This window comes from Ruditapes philippinarum, unplaced genomic scaffold (genome assembly GCF_026571515.1).
Source record: "Ruditapes philippinarum isolate M1 unplaced genomic scaffold, ASM2657151v2 ctg3397_1_1_1_1, whole genome shotgun sequence".
Classification (NCBI taxonomy): domain Eukaryota; kingdom Metazoa; phylum Mollusca; class Bivalvia; order Venerida; family Veneridae; genus Ruditapes; species Ruditapes philippinarum.
In genome coordinates, this window is record NW_026861694.1 from 67,972 (window position 1) to 80,285 (window position 12,314).

Here is a 12,314-nt window from a genome sequence, read left to right on the forward strand (position 1 = left end):
GGAATCTGTTTTTAAAAGTTTGAGATAGTTCTGGGATAGTTCTAAAGTAACATGTAAAGAAAAGTTGTTGCTATAAATTATGAAATGAATCAACTTTCTAGTTAAAATGCTCAATTTTTTAAGTTTTGTTTAACGATACTTTTTCGATTGCGTAAATGTCGGTATTAGAAAGTGAGTTCACTAAGCGAAACACAACAGGTTAGTTTAGAAACACATACATATTAAAGTGTTCCATTTTTTTCAAGAGTAATAGCCCTACAAGAAATTATTGTGTCAGGGGTATATTTACAGATACTTCTTGTTTTATCTAACTCATGTTAAGAAGTTCTCAAGACTTGATAGGGCGAGGTTATCTAGTAATTATACATAACACAAACATATGGTCGCACTTTCAAGATTTTTTTAGAATAGTTGAGCAGTTTTAAAGTAACGGAGAGCGCTCAGTAACATATGAGTCAATAACTTAACCTCAAACTTTTTATACGTGATGTCCTCAGGCGGCTATAAATAAAATGAAATCACGAGTTCGTGTTCTATTCACATAAACTTTCCTAAACGAGCCTTTGTATATTGCTCTTGTCTAATTTGTTTTTTTTTAAAAAAACTTTTCATAATAGGGAACTACCGGGGAACGACCGGGAACAACCGGGGTACATCCGTAACTCTGCCGGCAACGTCCGGGATGATCCGGGAACATCCGGCATTCGACCCCGGATGGAATAAGATATTTAATATCATCAGGGTGGTCCGGGATGATCCAGGAAGTATAGCTTTGGTGGCTTCATGCTTAGCTCTGCCGGGAACGACCGGGGTTACACCGGGAAAGCACCGTAGCTCTGCGGGCAGCAACCGGGGATGATCCGGGGTATGATATAGCCGGTAGAGCTAAGATAGAGCCCCGGTGAATGCTGGCAGAGCCCCGGTGAATGCCGACAGAGCCCCGGAGGATGCCGGCAGAGGCCGGGAGGGGAGCTAGGTTGATCCTGGTAAAGCCCCGACAAAGCCCGGTTCTTTCAAAAGAATCATGACAATTTGCGATGATTGCACTTGTTTGTATTAAAACCCTACCCATTTCCCATCTATCCAGTCTTGCATAAGGATTTTTCAGAAAATTATTCTGAAACAATATATATTATATTAAATAAAAATTATATATCAATTTTTTCATTTTCGCGCGATTTCAATCCACCGGGGTTCTACCGGGGCTCTGACTGGATCGTCCTGGGTTCTACCGGGATCGACAGGGGCTCTGCCTTGGTCAACCGGGGCTCTTCCGGCGTCATCCGGGAACGACCGGGGAAACATCGGCATGAACCGTAGCTTCACCTGGGCTCTGCTTGGATGGTCCGGAGCGCATCCTGGGTGGTTAGTTGGGAATTACCGTAGTACTGCCGGGGTAAGTGTGACTGCAACAATAATTTCATCCCGAATCGTCCAGGATAATCCCGGTAACGTACCGGGGTGGTCCTTGGCTCAGCCGGGAGTAAGTGAGACCGCAGCTTTAAAGGAATATCTTTTATAAGTGACATCTAGATTTATGGGTAATTGGACTTAAAAGAGTGCAGAATATCTATACATTTATGCTTGTGGGAACTCAATCAAAGGTGATTAGTTAAATGTATGACTTGAATCAAACAGAGCCTGCAACATTTTCAATTTTGTAGTTTTGGGCGTTCCTTTCTCTGCTATAGTCCATCCGCTTAGCTAAATAAGAGTAGCAATGGATTTGTGAAACTGCAGCCGCTGGTTCGATTCTCTCGCACCCGTGACACATTTGAATTTCTCACCACTCACCACATAAATCATGGAGCGTAAAGTAGTTGACCAGTTTTGGAGACATGGTAGTTTTCCATAAAAGTCGGCTAGTTTGAAAAACTGTCGAGATAACACAGACATTGTGACCAAATTTGGGTAAAAACAGATCAAAAATCCATATAAACAAACAAACATTGAGTAGATTGTTATTAAAGATATATTTATTGGATTGCTATTTACAAATAAATCGAACAGGATACAAGTAAATATACAAATAAATATACAAAACAAAAAAAGTTCAAAAAGTGATTTATTTTAAAAAGGTCTTAGATTAATATTAGTGTATATAAGAAGAACATCTATTTATGTAGTTTGCCGCAAGAGATTATTAAATTATGTATTGCCAAAATAAGTGCAAATCTATAAATTAAGAAAGACTGTACTTCTCAAGTTAATAGATAAAGAGTTCATTGCGTAAATACCATAATTAATTATAGTAAACAATCTAAATATACTTGTATTAATTTCAAGTTCAATGTGTTCTCCTTAACATTAAGGATGTGTAAGTTTTATATTGAACAAAATCATTTAGAAAATGTTCACTTTTTGACAAACTCTTTTGTTCCAGTGAGTCCCTATCGAAAATCAGTGTTTTTCCTGAAGTTGAACATAATTATACTTGATTTATTTTTAAATAATACTACAAATGTTCTATTACTTCATTAAAAAGTATATTTTTTGCTTAATTTACAAAAATAAATTTCAATTAACCAGTCTTTGTATTATGTCTTATTCAGTACCAGTCCACTTTATTCATGGGAAATCTGACAGTTGCTGGAAATCGATTTTACTAATCTAATTGTAATGGAGATAATTATTTGTAATGTACACAACTTTATTTAACCCTATTAATCATTTTATGGCTTCAATAAATACATGTACAATGCGATTTATCATTAAGTATCACCGGAAAGTTTGTCTATGCACATAGAATAAATCTGATGAATAAAATGTTATCAAGTTAGACTAAGATATAATTAAAACATATTAACTCTTTCAGATTAAAATAGGGGAGCCCAATAGGGCAAACTCTGTCTATCCTATAAGTTTTTTATTTTCAGTTTAAGTTGATGCTCATGAACACTAAAACTGTCTAATTAATGACATTAATACCTGTTGTGTTGAGAAAAATCTTTGAGGGTGGGCTAATTAATATTTGTTCTTTGGAATACAGAAGATTCAATAAAGGATTCGTTCCACTCATTCGGTAATGATTAATTATATGAACATATGGTCATACTTTCAAAGCATTTTTTTGGAGAAAATTTGAAAAGTGTTTTATTAAATAGAGATTGCTTCCGGCAATTAATTTTAATTTATTTTCCCCCACACACAACTCTCTTTAATGTGATGTGGACGGATTTTCGTTTTAGTGTACGTGTTACAATTAATGGTTTTATGAGCGAGTCGTTAATGTTATCTTTGACATTTGTTCTCAAATGAAAAAAAAAGAAGATTTCAACATTACATTAAAAAAGTAAGAAATTAAATACATAAAAAATATCAACTAGGCATATAGTATGCACTGGGTATAAAGATAAACATATTGAGTCTGGAATTGCGGTATATAACATTGAAATGAACACAATTAAAAAATACTTATTTATCATGTTGCATTTATGTGACCAAATAAAAAAAATGTTGTTGTTGCTATCGTTGCTAGAAACTCATAATAGTAAATGTTCAAACGAAAGAGTTAATACATAATGATTAGAACTATGTTGTTAGCATTAAACATCTCTAACCAATTTTTCACAATGTTTTAAAAGTGTAAAGAAAATAAGGCTTAAATGTAATTAATATAGACTTGGAGTTACTCCTGATGTAAAAAATGCAAGGATATTAGAGAGTGTAATATTAAACGTCAAGAAATTGCCTGAACATGTCCATAATAAATTGAAAAAAAGAAAGGTAATTTGCCAGAATACAGTTCTGCGAATTCTGAAATGTATTCCTCATTAAGTTCAAGATTGTCCAGACGTATAAATATATCTCAATGTTTATCAGTAATTTGTGTAAAACAGATTGTCAATCTAATTAGAATTTAATGTATTTATTTTTTCTGTTTGTCATAAAAAATAACATGAAAGCACTTCACCTGTTTTATTGGCATTCTGTGAAAAGCAATTTGTTTATATAACCATTTCGTAAGTAAAAAATAAAATAATGTATGGACGTATTTTCAAAGAAGAGGGTAAAATGAGCAATACTGATTCGAAAGTACAGTGAAATCTCTGAATATATCAACATCTATCTTTGGTTGTTGTTAAGAGATACTGCTTTGTTGAGGTTGCACTGTAACAATTTAAATGAAATAAAATAATGATTGTTATAAAGAAAAAGAATTTATTGAAAATGATAAATAAATGAACATCTTTATAATTACTTCTATATTATATATTAAGTATTATATAATTATAGTAAATTAGTATTGAAGATGTATTGTTTATGCATTTCTATCAATGTATTATCACACTATGTATGATTATATACTATGTACAAGTCAAAATAAAATAATGCTCTGTTCTAAAAAACATATTAATACTCCTTAATTTAAATAGCCATGGTTCCGGATATAAATCAAGTTCAAACAAATTCGATTTTGTAAAATCTTACTCATATAACATGTTTATTTAAAAATTGAATACATAATTATCTCGACATCCAGAAACAGACAATTAAGTAAACAAACCAACCCATGTCTTATTCTATGGTTTTAAATATGTTAAATAAAATGACGAACATGAAAGATCAAATATCAAAACGCCCATGCATTATTAAGGCGGATTTTACCTCTCTTTGTATTAAATAATATCATCTGAAGAAAATACAACGATCCGTGGCATTGTAGATATTTAAATGAACTACTAAAATCGATCTTTTCGGTAGGATATAGTACAAAAAGTCTCAATAAAGTGTAATATCTACCGTAATACGCGGATGACCTTTTGTTAGCCTCAAGGGATATACAAACTGTAAAGCCATCTCGTGTATAACCGACCAACCCTCTAAACAGCTGAATTGTTTTGCACCTGTTTAATTAAAATGATAGATTTGTACATCTAGAATGCTGGTATAGAATAAGATACCATTGCAAAGTATTAAGATAAAATGTTTTGCATTTATTATTACATTAGCGCGACTTTGATAAAATTCTTATTGACGGAATAAAAAAAAAACGTATGGAATTTAAGTAATGGATTTGGATGTAGAAAAATAAAAAGAAATAGGTAAGTGAATGCTCATTGTTTGTTTAACAAATGGTATGAAAACAAAAAAAAAAGCTATAATTGCTAATTAAAACTTTGTGCAAACTGAATTAACACAATTATTATGTCATCACTTCACGAACAGATCAAAGACTATGGCATATTTTTAGATATATGTTTTATAGATCTAGCCTTTTAACAATGGCAACTAAAATATTCTAAATAAAGGGAACAAAAAGTACTTTTAAGTCTTCTGAGTTTGACTTTCTAACGAAGAATATCAAAACGCAATGATATATCTAATTTTATTTAAAAAGTTGATTACTTGTATAACTTATATATGAAGCTTAGAATTTTAGTTTTCAAAGATGGCACTCATATTAATGACAAATAAATATTCTAGTTTTAAAGAAGTTAATGATTGAAATATAAGAGCGAATGTTACAAACCTTGTCATATATAACCTGGATGACTTGCAATAAGTAACAATTGCTGTGAGTTGTAACTTGAAATATTTCCTAGATGATAAAGAAAATAGGGTTAAATAAAGCAATTTTAAATTCAAAGGGGGATAATGTTGTAAATGTTGGAGTCATGTGGGAAGTGTAAACGTTGTCATATATGGTGTCGATGTACAAACTGATGCGGGATAGAATGAAAATAAAGATAAAGTAACCCTTAAGTAATTAGAGGAGAGCAGGAAATAACATTTACATTTATGATAAAGAATTCTCAGACTTCAAAGGGTTAGTAATTCTTACAATATACCCCACTAGAGCCATAAAACATAAAATATATTGATATCGATGATGATACAAAATAACAGCATAAAATCTGAAGTAAATCTTTTCAGATATGATGATATAGTGTAAAACTAATATGATAAATTTGAAAGCAGGGTGAATTAGACAGCTCTCAATACACATTGTATAATAGAATTAATGTAGATAAGTATTTGTGTTAGGGATTTTACGCGTTTGTTATTTAATCGCATTCGTGCGAGATTAAACCTGAACTTACATTTTTATATTTCTTTTGTTTATTGTTATTTTTGCGGATTAACGTATAAAATTGCTGTTCACATGTACCGTGGATCAAAGCGTATATAAATATACAGTATTGGTAAATTCCAAAACATAAACTTATCGAATTTGTAATTTTGTAAGTAAATGTAAATAGGCCATACCATGCTATAAAATGAACATACAATTTATAATACTACTTATTTCTAAAGTCGCGTTTCATTGGTTAATCCTGACGTATTAAAACTCTTGATACACGGCTCCTGTCTATTTATGATGTATTTTCCCCCCAATACAGTAATTCTTCTATATAATAAATTTGTAATATAGATATCTGCTTTAAAGGAGTATATAAATAAAACTATCGCCTGGTGGCTTAGGTTACATGACCTGAGCTTTGAACCAATACCTTAACTTCCTTTTTTTAATTTGTGAACAAACCTATCTTGCTTTTCATTAATATACTTTCATGGGTAAATGTAAACTTTGTGATAAAAAAACGCTCAATGGATACAATTTGCTCAAAATTTATCTCTTTTGCTCATTCTATATGAGAAATGAATCAACTTGAAGACAATTTGTGCTTCAATAGTAACTCTCTAAGAGAACGACGGGGGGGGGGGGGGGGTGTTTTCGTCCGTTCTTTGCTCACCCAAATGCTATACCGAACCAGATGGATGATTTGATATTCGTTCCATTTTACAGGACAAGTAAAGTTGGTATTTTCTTAAAAAAAACTGCCAGTTATTTTAACGACACTATATATTTATATTGTGACCATCTATAGTGTGTACAGTTTTAAACGCTACATATCAACTTTGTGTAAAGTCAAAACATGTTTATTTCATATTTACAAAGAGGCTGTGTAGTAATTATATTATTATTTTCTGATATCAAAGTTGAGCATAGTATATCTTTAAAGATCCTGTAACTCAATTTTTTTATGGTTTAATATCATAAATCTGATACTCAAATGAAGATATTTCAATATTGTAAGTTCAAAAAAGTATTATTTGTAAAGATATTGTGAAATGAACATTTCATATAAATAAAGGGAGATAATTAGAAATATATTTTCGATAAAGTCTGAGCCAATTTTTCCCATTAGAAATGAATGCATAGATTTAAATGATTACTAATAATGCAAATAAACATTTGTTGTACATAGTAAACATATTCTTGGAGGTTTGAATATTGTTTAAAAAGAATAATTATACACATATATAAAATTTCACTTATAAATAAGTGTTGTTACCATGAAGAATCTTTAAATTTTATCGTATCAAGCTGTGAGCAGCGGTCATCACAACATGTAAAGTAATTTAAGTTTTAGCTACTCTATCGGACTTTTAAGTTTTTATCTATGCTGTTTAGTCGGTCAAAATAAATTGAATTGTTTTGTAAATTGCTTGTTGTTGACAGACTGACAGAAAGATATGCATATATTATTATTTAAAATCAGGGTCTACAGTTAATATACATGATAACAACATTTATTTAGTTTTATAAAATGTAAAAACATATTAAGCAGTTTTCTTGCAAGTTATGATACAAATATCAATATAGTTTATGGAATTAGTTTTAACAGATTAGGTTTCCATAGGAAACAGGTTGAGAAAAGTGAAAAGGTAGATTTTAGGACTTTTATTGGATATCGCCTATATTCAACAGACTATCTAATATCTATTCAATTTTAAATATCGATACGATTTAATTTTGTAATTGGTTTCCACTGGACCAGCTAGTTTATTCAATATATCGTTGATATTAAGCTCCCGGTCTATCGATACAACTGTTCCATCAATGACAGCTGTAGTACAATTCTATGAGATGGTCATAATAGACATCTAAGCCAATGTAAGTTTAAATTTCAGCATTTGTACAACAATTTACGTTTACCCATCTAAACGGGTGACATTGACTGTTTTCCTATTTTAGTACAGAAGGGGTTCACAGTTCAGTAATTAGAAGTCATAATATACGAGAATTCGGTGCCGGTTGTTAATGTGTATTGTCCTGGCACTTCATTAATTTCCGTAAAGGTCAGGTGATAAACAGTGGTATCTAACGAATATATCGATACCTTTATTAACTTCACACGTCAATGAGTTGTGGTGTATTGGTATAGATGCCTGACAACTAATCTGAAGTTCCCTGGTTCGATACCTTACCAACACTACGTTATGAGGACATACATTTTTTTTATTTCATTTTGAAAATAACTTGCAAGAATTAATTTGAAATCGTTTTACTATATCTGGTTTTTAGTATACCTTTTAAGTAGTGTTTTTATACAATTTTATTTTTTATTTCATTACATTATCTTTAATTATTAAAAGGACAGCACGTTCATAATACAAATTAAAATTCATACACAACCAAAACTCAAAACGTTTTGCACGAGTTAAGAGAGAAATAGCAATTTTAAAATAAGAACAAAATATAAAAGTGGCTGAACCAGGATTCGAACCTACGAGTGTGCGTCTATATTCTTGAAGTGAAAGCACTTTACGACCGTGCTAAGAGGGATTTGTAATTTAGATCATTTAACAACTGGTTATATACATTCATATCGGTTTACAATAGATAGTAACGTTTAAGGAATTTACCGACTATGGGGTCAAATGCAAGAGTGCCAGGTCAATGTTGTTGGACAATACACGTTTTTATGTGTTTTTTTGTTTTCTTTGTTTTTCTTTTTATGGATATGATAACAGGTAAAACAAGAAACAAAATTACCCATGAAAAGTGATAAATAACACATTTATCGGATAACAACGATTCAGTTACAGCCTCGTGATGATCGCGTCTACTTCCTGGTATCCCATAACAGGATCAAGTCAAAAATAAAAATAAAATAATGTACAGTGATCGTGAATACATACAGTAAGTGCTTGTAATCGGAATTGTAATCGGAATACATTAAATTTTACAGTGATTCCGTTCATACAATGTGTATAACATTTTGTGTAAATGGTTTGCGCCTATAATGTGTGTAGCAGCTAAAATACGGTACAGCTTCTTCAGCGGCAGGCAAACAAATTATAAACAAACAAAACAAGTAAGTAAATATGCATGCGCGTGACGGACAGGAAACAACAACAACGTATTTTTTACAAAAATAAAATTAAGTTCTTTTGTTGTAGGGATAGTAAGTGAAGCCTATATAAACATGAACTTAAGTTATACGTTTTGAGGGGAAAAACAACATTGGAAAATAGTTGGTTTGCATCAAGGCTTTAAATATCTAAAATTTAATGTGTTCGGGCAGTTGTAACAATTATTTGAATAAAATTTCTCATACTTTGACTAAAAAGCGGACATTTTAACATATAATGAAACTCGTCTGCAATACCGTGCTGATTGCAAAATGTACATTTTAACGGTCTACATAGGACTGCCATCACTTTGAACCATGTCCGAAAGCAATTCGGTTGCTTATAGTACAAATTTTATAGTGAGGATGTTATTAAATATTTGGCGCATCCTAAAATATCGTTTAGATTGTTTATTTCCACTTTAAATAACTATCAGAGTGCATTGTTTTCTAGAACAAATATTTAAAGTTTGTTTTGAAAAATATTTCAATTTTGGAAAAGAATTAAGATAAACAAAAATATATATATTATCGGTATTATCAACTATGTACATGACAAACCATTGAAAATTTAACCCGGATGTAAACATATTAAGAATAACATGATCTGGATAATCCTGTTTTACATAAACAGCTACCATTTCAATTAAAGCAAAATTTATCTTTTGTGATAAAATTTACTTCCACGTGTCGTTGATACATTAAACTGAAATTATATGCTATTATATTATGTAATATTGTGATATAGTTAGATATTATTAATACTTATCATTAATCAAGCATGTTTCACGATTTTATCATACGACAGCTAGAAGACTTGTTCTTCTGTAGCAATAACTTTTATAAGTTATTTGTATACACGATTGATAGTTCATATTCGATGCATATTATTAGTTAATATAAAGATTTTTTGATAGGCTTAATCTGGCCATGTAACCTGTCAAGAACATCTTTTACGAATTGATAATACAGCAAACTTCCCTTCTAACAGAATAAAGAAGAGATTTCTTCAAAAATTGGCAGCAGCTGTCTATATTATTAGTTGTAAAATTTTTTGACAGGTTATATGGCCCTATTAAACGTTGTTTGTAAATGTAACCCGAGCCGTTAGACGAGTGTTATATTGCAAACAACCATTTTTATACGGCCATATAACTTGTCAGAAATATTTATAACGAATTTATAATACAGCAAGCATCATTTTTCTTTATAAAATCGACAGCAGCCGTATATATAAAACTATATAAACGTCACGATTATCCATTCACCATTTATCATAGATACCCAAAGTCATCTAAATTAATATCCGAATGTGAATACATGTTCATATGAGCCGCGTCACGACAAAACCAACATAATGCGTTTGCGACCAGCATGGATCCAGACCAGTCTGATCAGGATCAATGCTGTTCGCTTACAAACCCTGTTACAAGTAGAGAAACTGATAGCGAACAGCATGGATCCTGATCAGACTGCGCGGATGCGCAGGCTGGTCTGGATCCATGCTGGTCGCAAACCCATTATGTTGGTTTTGTCATGGCGCGGCTCATATGTATTTAAATATTTTAATTATAATAATAACATATTAAATAGTATAGTACGGAAAATAAAAAAAATTAAAAAATTAAGCAGCCCTTTTAGATATCCAATGCAGAAAAAAATCTTGTCAAAAGAAATACAAGAAATAAACATTGATTTTATTGGTATTGTTTATCATTTAGACAACAATAGCAAACTCAAACATCATCATCTCTTATAATTACAATAAAACTTTTTACAATGCAGATAAAAGATTAAATTTAAGTGTAATACCGTAATCAAATTCTATTGACTGCAACTTTAAGTAATAAACATAAAAGGCTAACATTTTGTCATAAAATTTGACGATTTTCCTTCTAATTTTATGGCTACATTAAAGGCGCTCTGCAGAGGTCCAAGATCGTAAAACATAAAATTTGAAAACAAAGATCAATTGGGGCATTTAAAAAACGAAAAAATAAATGACAATTTAAAAAAATATATCAAAATTGAACTAACGCGATTTTAGTCCGGGTCGAGTTTTCAGCTTTGAAAGGCTCTTCATATTTAGATAATAATAATAATTCTAACACGACCCGCATTTTTCCCTATTGAACATAGAAGAACCGAAAGTGTGTGCTATTATGTTATAAAATCACTGTTTGACGTTCTATATTTAGACATGTGACGTAATCATTATACACGTGACGTAACAACTAAAAATGTGACGCGCTGACAATAAGTTCGAAACAAACCAGGCGCAATTAAGCTAGTTATAATGTACGGGAGCATTTATTTGTTGATGTCGTCTTAGAATCGAAATAATATATCCAAATCGGTGATTTTATTGCTTAATAACATCACTGTTTGTCGTTCGGATGCGCATCATTATATCACTCGGGCTACGCCCTCATGATATAATTCCCCGCATCCGAACTCCATACAGTGATGTTATTGAGCAATAAAATCACAGTTTGGGATATATTATTTCTTAAATAACCTGTATCCTTGAAAAACGTAGAGAGCGATTCATCTGAAATATAAATTTGCACACATGTTTTCGGTAGAGACCTTGTCAAATGGTTTAACATATCGGAAACATATTTCCAGTCCAGCAAAAAAATAAAACAACAACCTAAGTGGAGTCCCTTTAAATGTTTCGTAGACGATTGCAAGATGAATGATATTTGTTTTGCTTCTAATGCAAAAACAAAAGAAGTTTAATGGAGATATTGAAATAATGTGTTTTCCTATGCAAACTATAGAACCAATCAAAACCACTTTATTGGAATATGAGGACTAAGTAGTTAATGGTATCCGTCATTAAGAAGTATTTATAACATAGAAATGTGCTTGTTTAATCTGTATAAAGATAAAAACTATAATAAGCCATGCATTTATATTTGTTATAAACTTTTGTAACTGTATAAAACCGCTATAAATCTATTTAAGATTGTTTTATACCACATATTCTGCTGCTTCTGTTTATTTTTGTTGCACACGAAAAGTCAGTAATCAGTAGTTAAATGGCAGACTTCGATAATAAATAATAAGATATTCATTCATATTTTGATCCTTAAGTTTTATCTTTGATCCGAACCTTAATAACCTTCGAGTAGATGCTACGTAAAGTAAGGTCTGGCAAGGTTTGAA

At 31.2% G+C, this 12,314-nt stretch overlaps 1 protein-coding gene across 2 annotated transcripts in view; it reads left to right on the forward strand.

The window, feature by feature from the left end:
* Nucleotides 1-4,928: 4,928 nt before the first annotated feature.
* Nucleotides 4,929-12,314, forward strand: part of LOC132716541 (dopamine receptor 2-like) — a 36,011-nt gene continuing 28,625 nt past the window's right edge. Inside the window, exon 1 of one of the 2 annotated variants that reach the window (XM_060699837.1) lies at nt 4,929-5,045. The gene's annotated coding sequence lies outside the window, so the exon portion shown is untranslated. Of the gene's footprint in view, nt 5,046-8,884; nt 9,108-12,314 lie in introns of those variants that run through there. The other variant, XM_060699836.1, reaches the window with a different exon arrangement.